This window comes from Hyperolius riggenbachi, chromosome 1 (genome assembly GCF_040937935.1).
Source record: "Hyperolius riggenbachi isolate aHypRig1 chromosome 1, aHypRig1.pri, whole genome shotgun sequence".
NCBI lineage: Eukaryota > Metazoa > Chordata > Amphibia > Anura > Hyperoliidae > Hyperolius > Hyperolius riggenbachi.
In genome coordinates this window covers 344114465-344141661 of record NC_090646.1, presented here as the reverse complement: position 1 = coordinate 344141661, position 27197 = coordinate 344114465, and the positions used below count along the sequence as shown (strand labels likewise).

Sequence of the window (27197 nt, the reverse complement as noted above, 5' to 3'; positions counted from 1 at the left end):
GGTGCGGGAGAGGGCGGTAGAGTGAGCCGCGTTAGGCGGCTCTATCCGCATAAGGTCTTCCAGGGTGGCGCTGATTGGCCGGCGGGACCACGTGATACGGAGCGAGACACTCCGCATCACGTGGTCCCGCCGGCCAATCAGTGGCCGCCAGTGCAGTGCATATTAAGTAGCCATGTGCGCGGCTACTGTAGCGACATCTCCCCGCCTCCTCTCCGCCCCCCACTGAGCATGTGCAAACAGTCTAACACGGCTAAAGCCGCTAGAATGCACAGCATGCTGCACTTTCACTACAACGTGCAGCGTTACATGGAACGCAACGTGGGCAGTGTGAACAGCCCACTTGTGTTACATTGCTGTGCGTTGGGGGAGCGTTACAGGCTGCACTAACGTGCGCCTGTAACGTCCCTGTGTGGAAGCAGCCGTATAGCTCTGCGATCTAAGGAAGCGCTGTACTGGGGACACGGCTGTCCTCTCCAGAGGCAGGGAAGTGATCGGCTGTCATAGGCTGAAGCCTATGACAGTCGATCACGCTGATTGGCTGGTGGAGGGAGGGGGGAACATAAAAATTAAAAAAAATGTAAAATTTAATAGTAAAATTAACAAATAAATATTGACAAAAAAAATAAACACTGGGAGAGCGATCAGACCCCACCAACAGAAACAACAGAAAGCTCTGTTGGTGGGGAGAAAGGGGGGTGGATCACTTGTGGGCTGAGTTGTGTGGCCCTGCAGTGAGGCCTTAAAGCTGCAGTGGCCCAATTTCAGAAAAATGGCCTTGTCTTTAGGGGGATTTAACAATGCGGTCCTCAAGTGGTTGAAAATCAAAAGTACAACTTTGGCCCCACACCTTTTTTTCTCTGCACCCAGAAAGATACTGTTAGAAAGAGTCAGGGAGCATACTAGGCAGTGTGGGAAAGGTTGTGTTTTTGCAGCATATGTGTTTGTGCGTTTTGTTTGCGTTTTGCGTTTTTTCCCTGCACATACGTTTTCTTGCGTTTTCCGTGCGTTATAATGCGTTTGCGTTTCGCATATATAAATCACATATGCGTCTTGTATGCATTTTATCCAAATCACTAGGAAGTCAACAGGAAGCAGAAATACATCATCAAACTTGTTTTTTGGGGGTTTTTTTTAAACATACAAAAAGCATCAAACAAATATTAAAACTTGTAAGCAACTAGTGCCCTCTTGTGGTAAGCTGATTTTCAGTAGCTCTCATGCTTAAAGGACTTACGAGGCCAAGTCCATAAAAATAAAATAAAAAAAGTTAGCTACCTGGCTCAGCTTGTAAGGCACGGAGGACGCCGTCCGCGCCCTCCGTGCCGTTCCGCCTGGTCCCCGCCGCTGCACAGCTCCCCGAACGGTCCCCGACCGCGCCGCCCGGGTCGGGCTCCCCAGCCTGTACCAAGATGGCCTGCGGAGCTGGCCGCGGCTGCGCAGTCCGCATAGCCGCGAGTGCGGCTGCGCAGCTCTAAGGCCAACCCCCCGATCCACGCTACTGTTGCGTGGATCGGGGGGTTGGCCTTAGAGCTGCGCAGCCGCACTCGCGGCTATGCGGACTGCGCAGCCGCGGCCAGCTCCGCCGGCCATCTTGGTACAGGTTGGGGAGCCCGACGCGGTCGGCGCGGTCGGGGACCGTTCAGGGGGCTGTGCAGCGGCGGGGACAAGGCGGAACGGCACGGAGGGCGCGGACGGCATCCTCCGTGCCTTACAAGCTGAGCCAGGTAGCTAACTTTTTTTATTTTTTTTTATGGACTTGGCCTCGTAAGTCCTTTAACTCTATTGACAATTGATGTGCTGTATGGTAGGAATAAATTCCTCTCTGACCAAATTCAGATTGATAATATGGCACATTGGGTGGAAATCTATGTGTATAAGGCCACTTTATGGCAGTGTAAAGGTGCCCAATAACGGTACAATTTTTTAACCAAATGTGATCTTTCAAAGCAATTTTAATGATCAAATTGTATAGAAAATTTACGGTTTATGAAGGCGATAAGGAACGATCCTTTGGTCGATTGCTTAAGGCTACTTTCACACCAAGACGTTGCATTTTAGAGGACGTTAAGGTCGCATAACGTGCCCCTAACGCAACGTGTGGTGGTGTTGAAGTTGGACATCAGATTGAAACGCGTTATGCAGCTCTCAAAGCAGCCGCTCCAGGATAGTGATGGGAAGTCCGGATCTTTTTAAGGATTCGGATCATTTGAATCGGATCATTGAAAAGATCCAGATCTTTGAACCGAATCATTTGAATAATGGCAGTATTTGTATAGCGCCTTTCTCCTGTCGGACTCAAAGCGCTTGCGAGGCAGCCACTAGAGCGCACTCAGTAGGCAGTAGCAGTGTTAAGGAGACTTGCCCAAGAAACTCCTTACTGAAATAGGTGCTGGCTTACTGAACAGGCAGAGCCGAGATTTGAACCCAGGTCTCCTGTGTCAGAGGCAGAGCCCTTAACCATTACACTATCCAGCCATTTGAATCATTTTACTAGGGAAGCAGACTGGGTGAATGATTAGCAGGACAGGACTTTCCCTGCACTGTGAGGTTGTGTGGTGAGGAGCTCCTAGAGGTCTGCTGGTGGATTGCTTGTAGCCGACTTTGCTGCTTCCTTTTGGGCTTGTGGTGAACTTGAGGTCCCTGCTCCAGGCCTTGGGCCTAGCAGGGGCCTTGTCGATTCTAACCGGCCGCTCCAGGCATGGAGCGGCCGGCTCATACCCCCCCTATCACTTCACCTTACCTGGGGGGAGGAGAGATAAACGCTGATAAGGTGGTGGCCTGGTTCCAGGAGGTGAAGGAGCTCTCTGAAAGCCTGAGGGAGTTGGAAAATAACTTTAAAAGCATCAGGTACAGACATGGGCTCAGCTGGAAGCCAGAGCTTCTAAAGACGGATTCAACTTTAATATGCTTGAAAGCTGAAATTAAAGACAGGAAGAAAAGGCTGGCTTATCTGGAAAGTATTGGCGGTCCCCTGTCAGAACAGACAATGCACAAAAAGCGTTTTAAAAAAATGCTGCAGCCGATATCGGATCTGGAATCTGATGATGATAACACGGATAAGTGCGCCATAGTGGAGAGTGACAGTACATCCAAAGAGGCCACCCCATGGGTGAAAACCGTGCAGCCCGAGGGGAGTGTGACTGCCGTCAAAGGTGAGGAGGAACAAGTACCCTGCTCTGTGGTGGGTGCCCGGGAGGGTGTGAGCGGTGCCTGCACTGCTGCTGCTGGGGGGGTGCATGCCACTGCAGGACTGGGTGGTGTGTCTGCCGCTGGCGCCCCTGAGGTGGCGGTTGGTAGTGGTGTGGGTGCTGCAAGCACCAAGGCCGCGGTGGCCATGTACCCCTCCCCACCATTTGGAGGTGGTTGTGCTGAGGCTGTAATGGCCTCCCTGGGTGCCCGCACGGTCTCCCCCCCTGGTAACCTTACTATCACTGAGTCTTCCCTGGATAATGCCTGTGGTCCTTTGCCGGGCTCCCTGGTGGTGTCTGGGGTCGATTTGGGGGGTGAGCTGTGCACCCAGAGTCCAGAAAGGGAAAGTCCTCCTCAGCCGCATTATGTGCCACAAGATGGTGCTGACCGCGAGGAGAGGACGCCAAGCAAGCTTCCTGTGACGTCAGAGGGGGCGGAAGTGCCTTTTCTGCCATTGGCAAGTGGAGTTCCGCGTTCTGGAACGGAGGTCCGCGATGTGGATGCGGAAAACCGGTCACATGAGCGTGGAGATTCGGAGAGCCGCCAGGACGCGGAAAACCAGCCGCATGCACAGGTGGAACTTAAACATGAGGTTGCAGAGGACCAGCCGCAAGCGGATTCCGTGTGTGGTAACGCGGAAAACACCTCAGCTATGGAGGAGAAGAGTCAGGACAACCCTGCAGTAGAACAAAAAGTTGGTGTGGAGCTTATGGACTCTCAAGGGGCCCAGGAACAGTGCCCTCAAGCAGCAGATTTTGCAAACAAAAGCACTAACGATGGACAGGACTGCCTGGAGGAGGAGCTGGTAGTTAAATGCAAGACAGGTGAGAAAACAAGTTCTAATACTAAACAAATTAGAAAAGGCAGAAACAGGGTTAACAAACCAAAGAATTTATTTGTTGGAGATGGAGGTAGTAAGAGAAATGTTTATACTGAAAATGACTGTTCCTCTATGGACGAGGATTATGCACCTGCTTTGTCAAAAAAATCTGTTAAGAAATTTGTGAAGGAAGGAGGTGGGAAAGTTTATGTAAATAAGAGTATTGCTGTTCAAAAGCCAGCTCCTGATAAAAGCAATGTGTTGAAAGGTGTTGTTCAGGAGGGTGGGGCGGGGCATGCAAATGTCCCTGCAAGTGATATCTCCTTAAGTGTTTCAGCAGGAGATGAGGGTACACCTTCATCTCCTATTGACAATACTACAGAAAGGGCTTCTGTCCTTTATAGGGAAGAAAATGGAGAAATAGCAATGGTTACTAAACAAGGAAAAAAATTAGGAGGAGAAGCTCTTGACAAAATGTGGGAACATTTTTACTCAGAGAATGAATCTGAATTTGATGTTCCCAAAAAGAAAAAAGAAAAAAAGAAATATTGTGATCCTCCACCAGTGGAGAAAGAAAAAATTGTAACAGAATTTAAAACTATGAATAATCTGTATAGGTTAGAAAAAGAAAAACTAATTGTGATTGATTGTCATAGTAATGAATTTAAGACATTTTTTGTTGAGCCAGGAGGAGATTATAATGGTCTTTACCTTATTGGCATAGGAAAAGCAGATGTCGGTAAGCAAATTGAGTTCAGAGCAAATGGGAAGAGAGTTCTAATTGAAAATGAAATAGTAAAATGGTATTCTTTTGGTGGTGAAATGGAACGCCTAGAAACTATTTTTGGCCTCGGGCCGAATGCCCCTAAATATGAGGCTCCTCCTCCTGCGCCTACAGTGGTTTCCAAACCTATTATTGATGCTTCCAGGGCTGATGGTGCAGGTGCTGAGCAGGGGTTGCCAGAATTGGAGAGCGTGACCAGGGTGGGCTTTGATTTTCCTGCCCTGGGTCCTGTCTCCAAACCGGGTGCACTTGCGTCCATGGCGGCTCCTGCTCAGACTACTGGTACGAGTCAGCCTAGGTCTTACTCCAGGGCTCTGAGAAACAACGCTTCGGGGAGAAGAGCCCTGGCTCCCCTGGAGTCAGAATTGGAGGCTATCGCCCCCGGCAGGAGAAACGTGGTACGACTTAAATGGGAGCAAAATTCCACTGTTCCCAACAAAAAAGATTTTGTTAAGTTCCTCCTGGACATGGGGGTGAGGCCTGTAGATTTATTTGCAATTCTGGCTCCAGGGGATCCTCCCACGTACTACGATGTGAGCTTTCTCTCTTTGCATGGCATGGAATCTTTCCTTGAAGAAAGGCAAAAGTACTCAAAAAATAATCTGTGGCATGGGTTTTCTGTCACGCCATTATCTAGACAATCTTTGGAGAAGAGAGCTCACATCGTGGTACAAAATGAGAGTATCCCGGTCCGTGATTTGTTGGCCTGGGTCCAGCATTTTGCTGACGTGGTGTCCCCGCTGCACCGGGTTCTGGATGACCTGGGTATTTGGTGGGGGGAATATGAGGTGGCGATAAAACTTCATGCAAAGGAAGGGGTAGCCACCCATATTCCCCGTTCTGCTCTTATTGGTCGTGATAAAATCATAGTGTATTACCCGGGTCAGCCCAGAACCTGCAACAGGTGTGGCAAAAGGGGTCATCTCGCCAGCAACTGCCCCGATCCCAGATGTAGCCGGTGCCAGGAGTTCGGGCACTCCTCAGGTGGTTGCCGCAAGATAAAATGCAACTTTTGTTTTGAGTTTGGCCATCCCTATACGGAGTGCCCGACCTCCTGGTTGGCTATGCCTGCGGATCTCAAGAGAGCCATGCTAGACCAGATGGATGAGGAGAGCCAGCCTGTCTCTGTGCCAACTCCAGATGTTTCCGTACAGTCAAATCCAGTCCCTAATGTGTCTGAGTCTACTGTGTCTCCTTCCTCTGTTATCCCTCCCGCTGGTTCTCCTGTTATATTCACGGCTGGCGTGGCCTCTAAGGGGCAGTCTGGACTCAGGCAGTCGGGTCGCATCCGGGATGCTGCTCAAGGTGGGGAAGGCTCTTCTCCCAAGCCTCAGAGACCTAGACCTCTAAAGAGGTCTGAGAGGGGCAAAAGAGGTGAAGGTTCCACAGAGCCTCCCTCTGCTGCCCCCCACAAAAATTCTACCCCTTACCCTTTTTCCCTTCCACCCTCTAATCCTCCCCCTCCCCCCCCCTCCTCCTCCTCTTCCTCCTGATACTAACAATTCCCTTCCTCCCCCTCCTGATATTAATAACCCCCTTTCCCCTCCTCCCCCTCCTGATACCAGAAATCCCCCCCCCCCTCCTCCTCCTCAACCCGATCCCCCTGACCCAAATATTATCCCTGCCTCCCTTTCCCCTCAAACAGCCTTTCCGGGTTTTGGGTGTTTTCCCTTGACACCTCGTGGCAGGGAGCATCTAACACCTGAGGAAAAAGAGTTTCTAGAGAGAAAACATATAACCAGAGAGAAAAAGAATATAAAAACAAAAAAAGGGAAAACTTTTTCTCTCACGGAAAAAAACCGTGAGTCCTTTTTACAAAAAAGGCAGGAACTCAAAATCTCTAACAGATATGAGATTTTGTCAGGAAATCCTCTCTCTTCCGAGGAAGAGGAGATGGAGATAGGTGGTACAGCTCCTGAATGAGGAGGTACTGTCCTTTTGTGTTTACGTTTTTTCATTTTTGTTGATGTTGTGTTTTTTTGTTTCCTTTTTTGTCCTTGTGTAAAAAACACAAAGAGAAGCCTTAAATTATTCTGATGGCGGTTCCCCCACCACTAATGTTGGCAACAATCAATGTTGCTAGCATCAAAACATCTAGAGCTCGAAAATTGGCATATGCAATTCTGGCCGAACTGGAGGTTGACATCTTTTTCCTGCAGGAGACCAGGCTCACCTCAATGTCCGACCTTTGGTTGGCAGAGAGGGACTGGTTGGCTGGTCCGAGTTTTTGGTCTCTTGCGGGAGAGCCTGGCAGTGGTGTGGCGGTCCTGTTTAGGGCCGATATGGTGACATGCCGGCGAGTAATTGAGGTGGAGATGGGAAGGTGTCTGGTCTTAGACGTCTGCGTGGGAGGGCAGAACCTCAGGCTTATTAACACCTATGCCCACCCTGGGTCTAAAGGGGAGAGGAAACGCCTTTTTACGCAGATCAGGCCATTCCTTTTTTCCACTTATCCTGTGATCCTAGGTGGTGATTTTAACACCGTCACTAGGGCAAGGGACAGGTCAAGTACCAGGGTCCGGATAAGTGTTGATGGTAAGTATTTAGATAAACTAGCTAGAGAGGCTGATCTGGTGGATGTGCACATTCGCCACTCACCGGATCTCACAGGGTTCACTTTTTATAAAGGCGAGAGTAGATCTAGAATAGATAGGTTTTTTGTTTCAGAGACCCTCATCACTTCAACCCCCAAGTTGTTGGCGGTGGAGTTCTCGGATCACCTTATTCTATCGGTGGGTTTGAATGCTTCGGATGCTCCTCCCAGAGGTAGGGGTATCTGGAGAATTAATTCGTCCCTGCTGCTGGAAGATGAGATAAGACAATCCTTTCAGGAGTTTTTTCAGGCACAGGTCACCATCCTGGACTGTTTTAACAATAGGTCTGAGTGGTGGGAGGAGGTCAAAAAACGTGCTGCCAGACTTTTCAAGAGTCTAGCGGTCCGGAGAAGTATTGTTAAAAATATTGCTTACCAGCGTCTGAGGGGGGAGTTGAACACTCTCGTTTCGGAAGGCGGAGATCCGGGGGAGATCTCTGAGGTCAAACTTCACCTCAGGCAGCAGCAGTATGACCGACTGGCTTCTTTGACTCTGGAGAGGGATCATGGCAAATACCACTCGCCTGATCCTTACCAGAGTTTCAAACAAAGCTCAGCGCTTAAGACGGTCCGTGGTTTCAGGGATGGCTCGGGATCTCTGGCAAAGTCCAGGTCGGAGATTCTATCCATCGCTAGAGATTTTTATGCTGATCTGCTTGGGAGGAAACCACTTGACCAGACGAGAGTGGAAGACTTCCTGGCGTCCATACCAGGTTTGGGAGATATTGATATTTCTTCCATAAATTTGACGGCAGAAATTACTGCGGAAGAAGTCGAGAGAGCCATTGCTGATCTCGCACCCAAAAAGACCCCGGGTCCGGATGGCATGACGGCCGAATTTTATAAGGCTTTTGTGTCCATCTTGGCCCCTCAATTGGCTGGTGCCTTTAATGACTGTCTCGCTGAGGGCCAGTTACCACCCTCCATGAGACAATCTGCAGTGATTCTGCTGTCAAAGGGTCGTGATCCTGAGATGATTGAGAACTGGCGTCCCATCAGCCTTCTCAATGTCGACAGAAAGATCTTGGCAAAAATTTTATTCTGGCGTTTGTCCCAGGTAACAGACATACTTTCCTGCCATCAGTACTGTTCTGTCTCTGGCAGGAGTACACTCTCAGCACTATTAGCTATCCGGGAGGTCCTGGAGCGGTGCAGGGCTGAGGGTTGGGGAAAGTTTTTGCTAACATTGGACCAGTCCAAGGCTTTTGATAGAGTCAACCACGAGTACCTATGGCGGTTGCTTAGTGTATACGGTTTGCAAGACGGATTTGTGGATTGGTTACGAACATTGTACAAAGAGGCTGAGAGTTTCATGCTCATCAATGGATGGGTTGGCCAGCCTTTTGAGGTGAGCTCGGGGGTCCGCCAGGGTTGTCCTCTAAGTTCTCTGCTGTATGTGTTCGCCATCGACCCTTTTGTGAGAAGGATAGAGGGCAGCACGCTCGGTGGAGTTCCGGTGGGCATCACTGGTGTCTCGTCTCTAAAGGTGGTGGCTTATGCTGATGATGTTACCGTGGTAGTCTCGAAAGCAGAGGAGGCGTTGGTGGTTGCTGAAGAAATTGCCCGGTACTCATTGGCATCTGGTTCAAAAATCAATCCAGATAAGTGTGAAACTCTTTGGATGGGTAAAGATGGAGAATCCTTTGTACTTCCCGGTTCCTTTCCCGTGCCTCAGGATGAGATCAAAATTCTTGGCATCAAATTTGGCCCAGGCGATTATGGTCTGCGAAATTGGGAGAGCAAACTGCAAGATGTCAGCACTAAAGTGGCTCGCTGGAAGGGTTGGAAGTTGACTCTTAGGGAAAGAGTTGACTTAATCAAAACCTATCTGGTACCAATCATGTTATACGTTAGCTATGTTACAATTTTGCCACCATCTCTGTATACCAGGACCTATGCCTTGTTTTTCCAGATGTTATGGGGAAACAGGTTAAACCATGTGCGGAGAAATGTTACCTACAGAACTAGGCGAGAGGGTGGCTTAGGAATGGTCAACCCAATTGTTTTCTTCTCTCTGATTTTTATCAAATTTAATTTTGGTAGTTATCTGGCAGAGAGCCCGCCTATTTGGGTAGGTATCTTTCAGACCTGGTTTGAACCTTTTCTTAGAGACTGGAAGAGCGGTGGCTCAGTGAAAAGTCTGAATGCACGTCATGGCTATCTTCCGGCCTATGTTATACCCTGTGTGAAAAAACTACGGCAGTGGGGACTGATGGTGGAGGACATCAGGTCGGTCGAGAGGAAAGCCCTCTCGATTAGGGTGATGGACTCTTACTTTTCTGAACCACTGGCCTTAAGGGATTGCCCAGGCACAATTTTGGAGGAGGGCTTACGTTTACTTAATTCGCCGCGTATTCCGAACAAATTGTGGGACATCGCCTGGCTTACTTTCCAGGGCAAGCTTTACGTTGGAGGAAACATGAAGTGTCGAAGGGTGGAGGAACGTGTTTGTCCCCGACAGGAGTGTACTGTTGAGGAGGACATGGACCACTTTTTGATGTCGTGTCCCTTTAATGTAGAGGTATGTAAACAGGTGGGAGGGGCCCTAGGTGTTCCCTTTCTGGAGCATCTTAGTTATGCTGAGTGGGCTTATGGAGCATTCAATCAACGCCAGGGTTTTGATTTGTGCACGTTATACATAGTCAGTTTAGTGGTTAGGAGACACATGTGGCTTGCACGGTGTGATGTATCGATTAGGAAAAAAATCTTGCCTGTCCAGGTGGTGGTGAACGATATTCTTGGTGAAGTTGGGGTTATCAGGTTCTTGGAGAGAAAGAAGCTGGGGAGAGGAGCTTGGGTTCTGGCTTGGCAGAACATCAAGCCTCCTTGACTTAGTGAAATCTCTCCTGGGTGCTGCTTTTCTGTCACTTTCTTTGCACCCTAGTTTTTTTGCATACTTTTACTTGAATTTTTTAGTGTCTGGCCGCAGACACAGTGAAAATCGTCCCTTTGTGTTTTATATTTATTTGTAGGTGAAAGGGTTTTTTCCCTTTTTTTTTTTTTTTTTTTTTTTTTTTTTTTTTTGTTTGTTTGTTTGTCCTGTTTTTGTTAATTAGTTTTGTCCTGAGGTTTTCTTTTTGTCTTTAGTCTTGTGTATTATTTATTTTGTTATGGGCGTAAAAGTCCCTTCCTTTGTTTTGGGTATAAAAGACCCATAATTTTTTGGTATGACTGTATAGTATGTTTGATGTAATGTGGGTATTGACATCACTTTTTTGGCAATGGGTGTGGTTTTTTTTTTTTTTTTTTTTTTTCCTCTTTGTATGAGTGCTATAATGTAGGTGTCGTCATTGTATTTTGGTGGTAGTTCATGTTGTGTGTTTTTTTTTTTTTTTTTTTGTCATTTAGTGGCATGAATGGAGATGAATGGTACCTCCTCATCATCTGTTTAAATTATGATTATCTCTGCTCATGAAATTAAGTTTCTCTGACGTGATGTATATATTGTATATACTGTATATAGATTTGTTCTTGTGAGTCCTATTACAGTTTTGATTTGCATTTCTTTGCTTATGTTTTGATATTTTGTTTTGCACTATTTTGTTCATGCATACTTTTAATTTATTTATTTCATTTGTATGCTATATACATTAGTTATTCTTAAATAAAAATTCCCTGCACTGTACATTCTGTATGTTCCTGTTTCTTCCAGACAGACATCCACTGTGAACCGAATCCCAGCTCACTGCATCTTACTACCTGTTGTGTTGAGTGAACCCACCTCACTGCATCTAAGTACCTTTACTGTTCAGTGAACCCAGCTCACTGCATCCAACTACCTGTTGTGTTGAGTGAACCCACCTCACTGCATCTAAGTACCTTTACTGTTCAGTGAACCCAGCTCACTGCATCCAACTACCTGTTGTGTTGAGTGAACCCAGCTCACTGCATCTAAGTACCTTTATTGTTCAGTGAACCCAGCTCACTGCATCCAACTACCTGTTGTGTTGAGTGAACCCAGCTCACTGCATCTAAGTACCTTTATTGTTCAGTGAACCCAGCTCACTGCATCCAACTACCTGTTGTGTTGAGTGAACCCACCTCACTGCATCTAAGTACCTTTACTGTTCAGTGAACCCAGCTCACTGCATCTTACTACCTGTTGTGCTTATTGAACCCACCTCACTGCATCTAAGTACCTTTACTGTTCAGTGAACCCAGCTCACTGCATCCAACTACCTGTTGTGTTGAGTGAACCCACCTCACTGCATCTACCGGTAAGTACCTTTACTGTTCAGTGAACCCGGCTCACTGCATCTAACTACCTGTTGTGTTGAGTGAACCCACCTCACTGCATATACCTAGCATCCCCCCGAGATGGACAAAATGGACAAACCAGGTAGAGGAAGAGGTAGAGGCAGACCCACAGGAAGGCCACCAGGCACCGGCAGGTCTGTGCGAGGTGGTGTTGCTGTGATTTCGTGCGGACCTGGCCCAAAATACAGTGCTCAGAAGAAGGCACGTGCCATCACTTCCCAAGATCAGGACGTGCTTGACTATTTAACACAGAAAAAAATACATATGTTTACCTGGGTACTTCTGCGCAGTATAGGTGACTAAGCATAAGAATGCATTCTTCTGTGAACTAAAACCCCGGCTTTTAACTTAGCTGTAGGGATAACAGTTGTGCCTGGATGAGTGAATCTGTGAATGCATTTGTTTGAACATTTGCATGCGAGAGTGCGAAGGGTTAATAGATTTTTGCTATTTAACACAGAACACCTCACCTCCCACAGCCACCAGCGCTACAACAAACACCACATCCGCTGCATTTGACACTTCGCAGGAGTTATTTGGTGGTGGTGGTGAAATCACTGATTCACACCCACTACTGCAACAACAAGAAGAAGGCGCAGGTACACCACCTCATACGTCTGAGTTAGGTGGCAATAGTATGGACGTAACGTGTGAGGAGGGGGATGATGAACCACCTAAGTTGGTGCAGTTGAGGAGGTGTCTGAGGAAAGCGAAGCTGGCCAGGAGGATTATGATGACGATTATACGGATACCACATATGTTCCCGGTAGAGGAGATGACCAGGGGGACAGTTCAGAGGAGGAGTCAGAGAGGAGTAGGAGGAGACGACTCCATGATAGAAGCAGAGGGAGCTCGTCCTTAGAAACAGCTGGGGGCAGTGTTCGGCGCCATGTATCGCCAGCTATGGCCAGCCAGCCAACATGCCCTTCAACGTCAGCTGCTGATGCCACCGTAGCGCCATCACCCCAGGGGGGTTCAGCGGTTTGGAAATTTTTTCACGTGTGTGTCTCAGATCGGAGCAAAGCCATCTGTTGTCTCTGCTTCCAAAAATTGAGCCGTGGAAAGGCCAACTCTCACGTAGGGACAAGTGCCTTATGAAGGCACCTGGAGAGAAAGCACAAACAGCTATGGCAAGAAAACCTGAGGAAAAGCAGCACCCCTCAAACACAGGCCACCCTACTTCTCCTCTTCCTCCTTCAGGTGCATCGTCTTCATCCACTTTCTCCCTTGCACCTTCACAGCCACCCTCCTCCACACCGCCTCTTCCCTTCAGCGGTTCCTTCTCCTCTGCCCTCAGCAGTACCCAGCTGTCCGTGAAGGAAGTATTTGAGCGTAAGAAGCAAATGTCTGCCAGTCACCCTCTTGCCCGGCGTCTGACAGCTGGCGTGGCGGCACTATTAGCTCGCCAGCTATTACCATACAAGCTGGTGGAGTCGGAGGCTTTCCGTAAGTTTGTGGCCATTGGTACACCGCAGTGGAAGATACCAGGCCGCAATTATTTTTCACAAAAGGCCATACCCAAACTGTACCGTGCAGTTGAGAGGCAAGTGGTGTCATCTCTGGCACACAGCGTTGGGTCAAGGGTCCACCTGACCACGGATGCCTGGTCTGCCAAGCACGGGCAGGGCCACTACATTACATACACAGCCCATTGGGTCAACCGCGATCTCATCTCCAGCTACACAGCCCCAGCACCCCAGGGCCTATGCTGCATGCCAGGTTCGACGGTGTCACGCAGTGTTAGACATGTCTTGCCTGAAAGCGGAGAGTCACACTGGAGCAGCTCTCCTGGCTGCTCTTAAAAAACAGGTGGAGCAATGGCTGACCCCTCACAAGCTGGAGATCGGCAACATGGTGTGTGACAACGGCAGCAATCTCATTGCTGCGTTGAATTTGGGAAAGCTGACACACATACCCTGCTGCCTGCAGGGCACATGTGCTGAATCTGGTCGTGCAAAGATTTGTGTCCAAGTATCTAGGCTTAGAGGACGTCCTGAAGCAGACCAGGAAGTTGTGTGGGCATTTCAGGCGCTCTTACAAGGCCATGGCACGCTTTGCGGACATTCAGCGTAGAAACAACTTGCCGGTGAGACGCCTGATTTGCGATAGCCCGACTCGCTGGAATTCCACCCTGCTGATGTTCTCGCACCTGCTAGACCAGGAGAAAGCTGTCACCCAGTACCTGTATCATTACAGTACAAGGACACAATCTGGGAGGATGGGTCATGGAGCCCTTTGAGGAGGTGACCAAACTGGTGAGTGGCGATGAGGGCACCATCAGCGACTTGATCCTCTACGCCTACTTCCTGGAGCGTGGCGTGCGTAGTGCGGTGGATACAGCTGTGGAGGAGCGTGAACGGGAAGAGTTACGGCAGCAGGAGTCGTGGGAGCCATTTACACCCGAAACCGATGTTTCCACAACACCTGCGGCAGCACAGAGGGGGGAGGAGGAGGAGGAAGAAGAGGAGTCGTGTGGGGAAGGAGAGAAGTCAGACTCTGATGATGGTGATGATGAGGAAGGTGTTTCTGTGGAGGAGGAAGAGGCGGCGGAAGAAGAACAACCGCGGCAGCCGTCACAGGGGGCTTCTGCTGCTCCACGTTCCCGTGGTATTGTTCGTGGCTGGGGGGAGGAAGAGGAGTTGCATCCCGTCACTGAGGAAGAGCAAGAGGAGATGGAGCGTACGTCTGCATCCAGCTTTGTGCAGATGTCCTCTTTCATGTTGTCCAGCCTGTTGAGGGACCCCCGTATCAAAAAACTCAAGGCGAATGACCTGTACTGGGTGGCCACGCTACTAGACCCTCGGTACAGGCACAAAGTGGCGGACCTGTTACCAACTCAACACAAGGCGGAAAGGATGCAGCACTTGCAGAACAAACCTGTCAATGATGCTTTACAATGCGTTTAAGGGTGATGTGGCTGCACAACGCAATCAAGGTACCACTGGCAGTAACCCTCCTCCTCCCAAGTCCACGCAGGCAAGGACAGGATGCTCCAGCGATCTCAGGGTGACGTCGGACATGCGGACGTTCTTTAGTCCAACTCCTCGCCATAGTCCTTCCGGATCCACCCTCCACCAACGCCTGGACCGGTAGGTAGCCGACTACCTGGCCTTGAGTGTGGATGTAGACACTGCGAAAAGTGACGATGAACCCTTGGACTACTGGTTGCGCAGGCTTGACCTGTGGCCAGAGCTGTCCCAATTTGCCATACAACTTCTCTCTTGCCCTGCCGCAAGCGTCCTGTCAGAAAGGACCTTCAGTGCAGCTGGAGGCATAGTTACTGAGAAGAGAAGTCGCCTAAGTCACGACAGTGTTCAGTACCTAACCTTTATCAAAATGAATGAGGAATGGATCACGGAGGGCTACTGCACGACCAAAGACTAAGTCAGTCCCCACACACAGCATTTCTGCCTGCAGGCCGCTTGCCTTCTCCGCCACCACCAACAGGGTCCAGGACTCTAGGAGGATTCCTGAATTTTTAAGGCCGCTGCTAGCAGCACTAATTTTTCTGGTGCGTTTACATGCCTGGATAATTTTTCTGGCTGCACTGCGGGTGGCTGCAACAAAAAAACAAAAGGCATGTACATGTGCCCATCCCCCTTCGTGATCATTACCTTGCCGCGGTGAAGGGGCTTGCGTATCACAATGAAGCAATGACCGCCGGCTATTTGAGTGTCTCGGGTGCGGGTGGCACACAAAAGATAATAAGGTCTTTGCTTCATTGTGGTCAGACCAAATTTGATCAGCTGGACAGTCACTGTTGTTCTATCATTGAGCTACCACAGCCGGCGACCATATGGGCTTGAAAAACGCCACAGCCTACACTCTGGCCACGGTGCGCACCAGTCCAGCATGGCCGTCACTACGCAAACAGCTGTTTGCGGTGCGTTACACAGTGAGTTTGGTGTGTCAGTGTGAAGCAGAACTCTAATTACACTCCCTGATTGATGTATACCCATGCAAGATGTTTGAAAGCACTTTAGGCCTGCAATTTAGCATTCAATGTGATTTCTGCCCTTAAAACGCTGCTTTGCGTCAAATCCAGATTTTTCCCCAGGACTTTGGGCATGTATCCCACTCCGCCATGCCCCCCTCCAGGCGTTAGACCCTTTAAAATATTTTTTCCATCACTTTTGTGGCTAGCATAATTTTTTCTATTTTTTAAAGTTCGCCTCCCTATTGAAGTCTATTGCGGTTCGCGAACTTTTACGCGAACCGAACCTTCCGCGAAGGTTCGGGAACGGGGTTCATGAACCGAAAATCGGAGGTTCGCGACATCTCTAGGTATATGTGCCTTCAGTATAGGATAGCTGGGTATATGTGCATTCAGTACAGGATAGCTGGGTATATGTGCCTCAGTATTGGATAGCTGGGTATATGTGCCTTCAGTACAGGATAGCTGGGTATATGTGCCTTCAGTACAGGATAGCTGGGTATATGTGTCTTCAGTATAGGATAGCTGGGTATATGTGCCTTCAGTACAGGATAGCTGGGTATATGTGTCTTCAGTATAGGATAGCTGGGTATATGTGCCTTCAGTACAGGATAGCTGGGTATATGTGTCTTCAGTATAGGATAGCTGGGTATATGTGCCTTCAGTACAGGATAGCTGGGTATATGTGCCTTCAGTATAGGATAGCTGGGTATATGTGCCTTCAGTATAGGATAGCTGGGTATATGTGCCTTCAGTACAGGATAGCTGGGTATATGTGCCTTCAGTACAGGATAGCTGGGTATATGTGTCTTCAGTATAGGATAGCTGGGTATATGTGCCTTCAGTACAGGATAGCTGGGTATATGTGTCTTCAGTATAGGATAGCTGGGTATATGTGCCTTCAGTACAGGATAGCTGGGTATATGTGTCTTCAGTATAGGATAGCTGGGTATATGTGCCTTCAGTACAGGATAGCTGGGTATATGTGCCTTCAGTATAGGATAGCTGGGTATATGTGCCTTCAGTATAGGATAGCTGGGTATATGTGCCTTCAGTACAGGATAGCTGGGTATATGTGCCTTCAGTATAGGATAGCTGGGTATATGTGCCTTCAGTACAGGATAGCTGGGTATATGTGCCTTCAGTATAGGATAGCTGGGTATATGTGCCTTCAGTATAGGATAGCTGGGTATATGTGCCTTCAGTACAGGATAGCTGGGTATATGTGCCTCAGTATAGGATAGCTGGGTATATGTGCCTTCAGTATAGGATAGCTGTGTAAATGTGCCTTCAGTATAGGATAGCTGTGAATATGTGCCTCAGTATAGGATAGCTGGGTATATGTGCCTCAGTATAGGATAGCTGGGTATATGTGCCTTCAGTATAGGATAGCTGGGTATATGTGCCTTCAGTATAGGATAGCTGGGTATATGTGCCTTCAGTATAGGATAGCTGTGTATATGTGCCTCAGTATAGGATAGCTGGGTATATGTGCCTTCAGTATAGGATAGCTGGGTATATGTGCCTTAGTATAGGATAGCTGGGTATATGTGCCTTCAGTATAGGATAGCTGGGTATATGTGCCTTCAGTATAGGATAGCTGGGTATATGTGCCTTCAGTATAGGATAGCTGGGTATATGTGCCTTCAGTATAGGATAGCTGGGTATATGTGCCTTCAGTATAGGATAGCTGTGAATATGTGCCTCAGTATAGGATAGCTGGGTATATGTGCCTTCAGTATAGGATAGCTGGGTATATGTGCCTTCAGTATAGGATAGCTGTGTATATGTGCCTCAGTATAGGATAGCTGGGTATATGTGCCTTCAGTATAGGATAGCTGGGTATATGTGCCTTAGTATAGGATAGCTGGGTATATGTGCCTTCAGTATAGGATAGCTGGGTATATGTGCCTTCAGTATAGGATAGCTGGGTATATGTGCCTTCAGTATAGGATAGCTGGGTATATGTGCCTTCAGTATAGGATAGCTGGGTATATGTGCCTTCAGTATAGGATAGATGTGAATATGTGCCTCAGTATAGGATAGCTGGGTATATGTGCCTTCAGTATAGAATAGCTGGGTATATGTGCCTTAGTATAGGATAGCTGGGTATATGTGCCTTCAGTATAGGATAGCTGGGTATATGTGCCTTAGTATAGGATAGCTGGGTATATGTGCCTTCAGTATAGGATAGCTGGGTATATGTGCCTTCAGTATAGGATAGCTGGGTATATGTGCCTTCAGTATAGGATAGCTGGGTATATGTGCCTTCAGTATAGGATAGCTGGGTATATGTGCCTCAGTATAGGATAGCTGGGTATATGTGCCTTCAGTATAGGATAGCTGGGTATATGTGCCTTCAGTATAGGATAGCTGGGTATATGTGCCTTCAGTATAGGATAGCTGTGTATATGTGCCTCAGTATAGGATAGCTGGGTATATGTGCCTTCAGTATAGGATAGCTGGGTATATGTGCCTTAGTATAGGATAGCTGGGTATATGTGCCTTCAGTATAGGATAGCTGGGTATATGTGCCTTCAGTATAGGATAGCTGGGTATATGTGCCTTCAGTATAGGATAGCTGGGTATATGTGCCTTCAGTATAGGATAGCTGGGTATATGTGCCTTCAGTATAGGATAGCTGTGCCTTTATTATAGGGCGGGCATGGTTATCTCCCTCCAGCGGTGGCGTCCTGACTTCACTCCCTCAGCCGCGGCTGCCTGGAGGGCAGATATGCAATTCGGCGGCTGAGGGAGGCTCCGGTGGGCAGCATGAGTGGAGGCAGAAGTCTCGCTTCAGGTGCCGCCCCTAGCCATGACACTGTGTCATAGGAGAGCCGCCCCTGGCTTCTCAGCCACGCCTCTCTCCTCCCGATTGGCTGCGCCTCTTTCCTCCCGATTGGCTGTGGCTGCGCTATCAGCGACCAGCAGCAGAATCTGATAGGACACGGCCAATCGGCCGCGTTCTACAGCTGCTGGCCGCAAAATTCAATGGGACATGGCCACGAGGCCGCGATCTACCAATCAGGCAGACCTATTGGGCAGCCCTGCTCTAGAGTATAAATGTGCCCCCCTGTGTATGCATATATACATTTCCTGTCCTGTGTTGCCCATCGCACGCTGCCAATCTGTCTTCTGAATTCCCCACTCTTCCATTAGTGCTATACATTCCGCCGGCGCATAGCATGTGGCGCGTGTGTGTCACACATGCGCTACACCGGCAGCATGTATACTACTAATGGGAGAGCTGGGGATTTCGAAGACAGATGGGCACTACGCAGGGGCTGGTAGAAGCTGCAGGGGGCTGGTAGAAGCCCCAGGTAAGTGTATCTCTTTTTTATTGGCGTAGCTAAGGAGCAATGGGCCCCGGTGCAAGTTTTCAATTGGGCCCCTAATGTACTCTATACATAACAATTGATGCAGCGCACCAAAATCTGCCAAAGACAACTACAGCGTCAGAGGTACAAGAAGCAGATGGAGGACAGTTTGTTAATGGTTATCACTATTTAAAGCATCTATAGATGTGAGAATCACCAGCACAGGACCAACAGAGAGCTAATACTGCAGTTGAGGGAGGGATCCTTGAGGCCTCTCTGGCCCAAGGGCCCCAGTTCAGTTTAGGTTCACTTTAAGTAAAGTTTACTAGGGTGACCAGGCGTCCTCTTTTGCCCGGTCAGGTCCACTTTTTCCATCCTGTCCGGGGCGTCCTGGCGGGTTCTAGAAATGTCCGGGTAGTACGAGCATGAAGAGCCGTTTGGGAGCCGAATGAGCCGGCTCTTTAGGAGCCGAGTGGCCGAGCCAGAAGAGCCGATGCTTTCTAAAGAGCCGGAATTGCCATCACTAGACTGAGCCTCAGTCTAGTGATGGGAATTCTGGCTCTTTAAGCATCGGCTCTTCTGGCTCAGCTCCCAAAGAGCCGGCTCGTTCGGCTCCCAAACGGCTCATCATTGCAGGCAATCAATCCCTGCTGCTCTGCTCCGCCTCCGCTCCCATCCACTGAGAGCAAATAGCGGAGCAGAGGGGCGGCGGCGAGGGGCGGAGTTAGTCAGTGTCAGTGAAGTCACGCTGGGCTGTTGTGGCCTGTGGGAGCAGTAATTTATTTATATAAGCTGAGACACAGACGCAGTGCAGAGAGTGCAGACTGCAGAGGCCAGGGATCAGAGCAGAGAGCGACACAGACAGGGAGCAGCAGTGGCCGTGCAGACTGCAGACAGGCCAGGGATCAGAGCAGAGAGCGGAGCAGTATAGCAGGAAAAATGCCGAAGCATAAGTGCAGCTTCACGGATTAACTGCAAAGAAAATTTCCCACATACCGACCCGGTCGGGACAAGTGGGAGGCAGAGTGCACCGGAGCCCGTGCCGATCGTCCTCTTTTTTGGAAATCAAAATATGGTCACCCTACTGTAAAGCAAAAAAGTTTCACTGACTTGGGGCTTCCCCAAACCCCCTGCAGTCGTCCTGTGCCCTCACAGCTCCTTGAGTGTCCTCCAGTCCCCGCCGCAGCTTAGTTTCGTTTTCGGCCGACTGACAGTCGAACTCCGGCAAAGCGTCCTCTTCTTCTCCTTCCCTGCCATCAAGTGCGTCATGCGCAGTACGCTTGCGCCTACGCATGACACGCTTGACGGCGGGGAATGCGAAGAAGAGGATGCGTTGCTGGCCAAAAACAAAACTAAACCGCAGCGGGGGGACCGGAGGACACTTGACGGAGGGCTCAGGACAGCTGCAGAGGGCTTGGGGATTTATTATTATTTAGTAGCATCTTTCACAGTGAGTAACATGAGTATGTACAGCACTGTGAAAGATGCTACTAAATAATAATAAATAATAACAATATTTATATTGATAATAATTTATAATAATAATAATAATAATTAATAATGGTCAGTCAGACAGCACCATTGTAATATTACTTATTGCGCTGACTGCTCCCTGTCACCCTTAGGCAGCGCGATGTGTAGTTTGCACGCTTCCCTTTTCAGTAAATAGCTATGTGTAGTTGCCTCCGCTGGCTGCCTAGTGCGTGCAGTTGTAGACCGTCCCTCTAATGGTTAGTGTTGCCGCTGCTGGTTCTCGTACAACGAGGTTGGAAGTTTGCCTACTCTCCCTGGACTGCGGCCAATCAGGTACCCCCTTGCATGTTGGCCCCGCCTGCCGCTTAGATCCCAAGTTTCTCCTCCGAGAATAAGCAGCGGAGACAGTGGGGGTAAGCTGGGGTCTATCGGGGGGCACTTGGATGCCGGGGAATGTGGGGTGACCGGCCAGCAGCGCAAGACTGATGCTACCCTCTGAGGTGGTACCTGGCACAGGGCCTGCTGCTATCATCTGGCACGGGGAGGGGTAGCTGGGAAGGATGACGTGGTGGGGATGCGGGCTAGGGGGTTCGTCCGAATGGGCACATTTGGAGCAAAGTCTGAAATGCATAGATAGAACATATGTAAAGCTGATAACCAGGACCTGCATGTAAGTGGGAGAGGTGGCGCATCTGGTATAGGGAGAGTAGAAGTAGCCGTGGTCATCAGGGTGGGGTTTGACTATGATTCCGGTTAGGTGAAGGTCCGGAAGAAGGGACGATCATATGGCATCAAGTAAATAAAGTTTATTTTCATAATAACAAATGGTCCTCCTTATTTACAAGCAGTAGCGAGTGCATCTCTCATGTCTGACATGATAATGGCTCACCCTGTGGCCTCTCAGTTGTGTAGGTGAGAAATGGCACACACAATACAATTACTGGGTTATCTGCTTCATTATCTTAACTATCAACACAAAAGGTTACCCTGAAAGGAAGCTTCTTAGCTCTTAATTACCGGGGTTTATTTCGGGGGTGTTCTAGAGCTGTTGGAACTCTACAGTTGATGATGGTCAATCTGTAATAGAGAATCCTATGATTTTGTCATTAATCCCCTAAACCCACCTGCTATGAACCTAATTTAAGTTAGTTAGCTGATGTTAGCTAAAATAGATAAACTATGGCCTAGTAGAGTGACTTTCCCCAAATGTGCCTGGCTAATGGCTTTGAATTCAGTGTTGATCATGTGTAATGTGACATTGTAAAGATTTTCTTTACATGTGATGTTTAATAGTAATAATTTTAAATTAAAACAATGTTTAGGAACAGTAACATATGTGGGTTAGTGAGGTTGTGTTTTTGCTTGATATTATTATGGTTTCTTAGTGGAAATGTAAGATCTTGGCTAATTGCTGTAAGTTTCTTGGACTTTACCCCAGCAATCTTCATCATTATTTGCATGGTTTAAAGGCTCAGGTATTCCGCCATACTGATAGTACTTAATGGAAGATTTTTTTCTCCATATGACTTGCTGTGTAGCATCAAAACAGTAGGAGGCCAAACAAATGTAATTGACATTCAAGGATTTTTCCTGTGACTCAGGTAGATTTGTCAAGGCAAGTGCAAACAAACTTTACCAATGTAGAGCAACTGCCAGAACAACCAATCAGGTTTCCAGATGGCAAACTTAAAAAAATCAGGTTAGTTGCTTTTTGCATCTGCTCTACATTTTACCCCAATATAATTTGAACCTGGCTTCACAAATTAACTAGTCTGTAATAGGCCAATTTATCCACTGTTAAACCAGATGTTAAAAGTCAGTTCCATGTAGCCTATGCATATGGAAATCATCCTTCATGTGAGGTTTGTAAAAGATAAAATCTCATCCCTGCCTTTCTGCTTCAGAAGTCAGGTGACTTTGGTAAACTTTTTTTTTTTTTCTGAAATCGTGTACTATTATACTAATGGGTTTAAGTACACTCCAAGTGTTGCTCCCCTAGTGTTTGGGAAAGATGAGAATATCATCCATTGATCATGCCTCGTGTCTAAAACAAACCTCCCTTTGTGCCATAGTGGAGCACTGACCCTGTGTACAGGCACACTTTGGGGAGTGTCCCCTCCTCCTTGGAAGCATCCAGTAGCTTTGAGAAGGGGGGATTCCAGCTGCCATATTAACTATTGAATGACCAGCCTCAAAAGGTTTAGTACAATACTGTGCAGCTGACAAGATCGGCCTCAGGCGTGATATGCCATGCTGGCTGTTTACAAGTGTTCTTAGAGACAAACTTTCATTGAGGACGTCTTCCATGGTTACAGCTCTTTTGCTTAGTTCCATTCTACAGTTTGTTTTCACTATGGCGTACTATGTAGCAGATCAGATCTTCTAGTTGAAAGTGCTGCTTCTCTGAAAAACCTCCTGTATAGCTGATCAGGCCCTGCCACAGAGAGTGTGTGTGGCCAGTGTTGGTACATTTCCGCATGCTCTGCAAAGCATGCCTGTTTGGTTCAAGGAAAGTGTGGGTGTGAAGTCTCTTAACTGGCATACATGTTGTAGAGCTGTGTAGCACACTGGCATATAATCAGTTAATCCAGCCTATCTGCTTAGATAATTAAGAGCTAATGTCCATGGGGGAGGGGGGTATACTGCCCCTCCTTCCATTAATTCTTTCCCCTTAGGTCTCCCACCCAGTTTCCAGTTGGTGTATTTGTTTAATCTTTGAACACACAGTGTGGAATCCCTCATCTCCTTATACAATTGACTGCCTGGACCTACTGTGCTGGTCAGTGGAGCAGCTAGTACATGTATACACATTCATTTTTCAGGGAGCTATTTGATGGTCATCTCATAATTGAGGGCTACTGTAAGATTTATTTTTTCCTGTAAAGTGGGAGGCACTGGTGTGTTGTTACAGACAGGCTTTTTCTCTTTGACCTGCTAAATCTCCTGCTTTGGTAATGTCTAATATTTAACCCTCTTTGCTACTATAGGAATGTTACACTCACAGGGACTGCTAGAAATGCAGTGGTGTGTGTATCATGTTGTAGTAAGCTGTCTGGCATAGGAAGGGTTGATTGCTGTGCTACTCCGTCTAAGTTATGTTAGCTGTACTGGCCTTTTTTTTTTTAAGGAAATGCATGGATCCCTCTACCAGCAGGGTGGGGGATGGGGACATTTTTTTTCCCTTTTTAATTTCCTCTTAGTTTAAGAACACTTACCCCTTTCTGTTTGTTGAAAAAAATGCTCTATAAGGGTAATAGTGTTTCTGTACTACATGTAGATTTACTTCCCTCACATGCCTTCAGTGGGGCTTATTGAGGCACTGCGCACACTGTGCTTTTTGTGCCTGTTTTCGTATGCGTTTTCCCCAAGGATAGCACATCTAGTGCTTTCTAGTCCTAAAGTTTTTCATGTCCTGTTATTTAAACGTGGGTTGTAGAAAACGCACTGCAGGCGCAATTTAGTGTCTCATTTCTGCACAGCACCTAACACTGTACTGGACAGGCTGTACAAAATGACATAAAATGCATGCTGCTATGCACTTTCTCATCCACTATTGCATCAGTTTATGAATGTGTATAGTAGTGTGAACAAGATGTTAATAATAATTTTGAGTTCATGCAAATGTATGCAGCTTGACTTTGGTTCGTTGTCAGGCTACATAAATTTGCATAATGTTTGTGCCAACTTATTAGCCTCTCATTGACCATCCCTACTTAAAAAAGGTGATGATCTGCAGAAATAGTGCTATTTTGGAGATATGTATTGATCATACTGTTGAAAATTGCAATCAGCTGAAATGATCATAGCTTCAATCAGGCCTCTTTTCCACGAACTGTTTACAGGCAGTGAAATGCCTCTCAAACTCTCACAACTGCTGGCTGCCGCCTGGTAACTGCTGGCTGCCGCCTGGTAACTGCTGGCTGCCGCCTGGCAACAGCTTGCTGAGCACTCAGCTCAACAGTTCGTGGAAAAAAAGGCCTAAGGCTATTTTCACACTGGGGCGTACGTGAAAAGTATGGTTCATTGTTCAGTTAATGTGCACATGGTCAGATACCATACAGCATGTCTCACTTTATTCCAACTGATATATTGCACCGCACTGCTAACACTCCAATATGAACCTACAGGTACAACATAATAGCATTGCGTTTATGGGATTGTATTGTCCGATGCACCGCATCAAGTCGTAATTATCAGCAATAATGTCATGGTCACCATATTTATAAAGGACGAATAGCTCATTACTGTTTTATAGGTCACCAAATAGTGTGCGTTGCTTTCAGGGAGGGAAACGCCATCAGGCCTCGTTCACATTGCGTTGTGTTCGCATGTCTGTCCGCGTTGGGCAGGTTTTGGGGCTTTTTTTTTTCTTTTTGTGATTACAAATGTTTGATGTTTTGGGTTTTTTAAAACTCTTTTCTAAGCGGTTTTGCTGATCGATTGCGTTTTTTCACTTCCTGACGTTAGTCAGGAATTGAACTTTTTGAACCGGAAAAAAAATACAATGTATTTATTTTTAAAAACGTTAATGTAATCGCTGTACAAATCGATTTTGCGAGAATTTTGGGTTTCTTCTATACCTTTCATTGAGGTGGAATCGCCTCAAATGGTCCACGGCCCGCGCTGATATGAACCTTCTCATAGACATTCATTGCAGAAGCCTTTGGGGGCGGTTTTTAAAAAAATATTTTTATCGCCCGCGTGTGAAAAAGGACGAAAATGCCTCCAGTGTGCACGAGCCCTCAGTGTAAATAAGGGAAGAGCTTAAAGGGAAGATCCGCGCTGGAAATATAAAACAAACTGCACTTACCTGGGGCTTCTTCCAGCTCCTGGCAGTCGATCTGTACCCTCGTAGCAGCTCCTGCGTCTCCCGGTGTCCAGCGGTGAAGAAGCCGACCTTGCCAGGTTGGCTTCATGTGCACGGGGCTGACATTATCAGGCAAAAAAATGAGTTTCACTTACCTGGGGCTTCTCCCAGCCCCATGCAACCATCCTGTGCCCTCGCAGTCGCTCACTGCTGCTTCGGTCCCCCGCCGCCAGCTAGTTTTGTTTTTGCCGACCTCTGGGTCAGCGGGCCGTATTGCGTACATTTTTACGCATTCCCGCTGGTGCAGGAACATCAATACATACATTTTTACACGTTTGTGGTTTAATGCGTACATTTTTACGCATTGAACCACTGACGCATAAAAATGTATGTGTTAATGTTGTTGTTTTTTTTGTTTTTGTTTTCTTTTTGCCTGATAATTCCTTTAGGAAAGAGTTTGTGTCAAGCATGTGTTTGCTGGTCTGCAGCCATTTGTAATTTTTAAACATAGTGATCATTGGCTGCAGTACAGGAAAATGGGCTGTATATTGCATTTTAAACAGATCTAGGTACAAATGGAGCGCTAAATGGTGAAATATCAAAGTGTAACGTTATTCGCAAAGTGATAGGGTACTCATAAGGTAAAGCTGAAACACTCGCATATCAGCGGTACAGCCAACCCTGGCAGGCCGATGACAGCGCGATCGCTGGGGGGTGGGCGTGGCTGCAGTCAGCGTGTATCTGACATCATTACGCTGGTCGTGCGGTCGGCAAAGCAGTGCGTGGGCCAACTTTTGGGGCGAATCAGCGCAAAACTCTCACAAAATCTTTGTGTAGTAATTGCTTTTGCGAATACTTTTTTTTTTTTTTTTTTTGGTCAAAGAGTTCACTTCCTGACTACAAGTCAATGACTACAAGTCAGGGAGTGAATTAAAAAAACGCTTGGGGAAAAGCACAAAAACGAATCGCCCACCCGAGCGCCAGGAAGAGAAAAAAAAAACCACCTCCAAAAATGGCCAAAGCGAACGGCCACGCGAGCGGAGTGCAATGTGAACGAGGCCTAAATGACAACTGAAATGATAGGTGTATGGAGGCTGCCATATTTATTTCTTTTTAAGCAATACCAGTTGCCTGGCTATCTTTCTGATTCTCAGCCTCTAATACTTTTGTACCACAGACCCTGAACAAGCATGCAGCAGATCAGGTGTTTCTGATATTGTCAGATCCGATAAGATAAGCTGCATGTTTGTTTCTGGTGTAATTTGGCCTCCATATTTATTCCTCTCACTTCAGTTTTCCTTTAAAGAGACTCCGTAACAAAAATTGCATCCTGTTTTTTATCATCCTACAAGTTCCAAAAGCTATTCTAATGTGTTCTGGCTTACTGCAGCACGTTCTACTATCACCATCTCTGTAATAAATCAACTTATCTATCTCTTGTCAGACTTGTCAGCCTGTGTCTGGAAGGCTGCCAAGTTCTTCAGTGTTGTGGTTCTGTGATGCATCTCCCCCTCCAGGCCCCTCTCTGCACACTGCCTGTGTATTATTTAGATTAGGGCAGCTTCTCTCTTATCGTTTACAAGCTGGATAAATCCTCCTCTGAGCTGGCTGGGCTTTCACATACTGAGGAATTACATACAGGCAGAGCTGTCTGCACTCTGCAGCAAGAAACAGCCTGACACTTCAGTGGAAGATAGCTGCAGGGGGAAAGAAACGCACAAATGATCTCTTGAGATTCAAAAGGAAGGCTGTATACAGCCTGCTTGTGTATGAATGTATTTTCTATGTGTGGACATACTGTACATCAACCTACTTCCTGTTTTGGTGGCCATTTTGTTTGTTTATAAACAAACTTTTTAAAACTGTTTTTAACCACTTTTAATGTGGCGAGGAGTGGCAGAATTGTGACAGAGGGTAATAGGAGATGTCCCCTAACGCACTGGTATGTTTACTTTTGTGCGATTTTTAACAATACAGATTCTCTTTAATAAAACACATCCCTATAGTGCTTATGCATTTCACC

The 27197-nt window shown here is 47.4% G+C and overlaps 1 protein-coding gene across 1 annotated transcript in view; it reads left to right on the top strand.

Moving 5' to 3' along the window:
- The first annotated feature begins 20713 nt into the window (after positions 1 to 20713).
- Positions 20714 to 27197, top strand: part of ARID3A (AT-rich interaction domain 3A) — a 92147-nt gene continuing 85663 nt past the window's right edge. The window contains exon 1 of the mRNA XM_068271229.1: positions 20714 to 20780. The gene's annotated coding sequence lies outside the window, so the exon portion shown is untranslated. The remainder of the gene's footprint in view (positions 20781 to 27197) is intronic.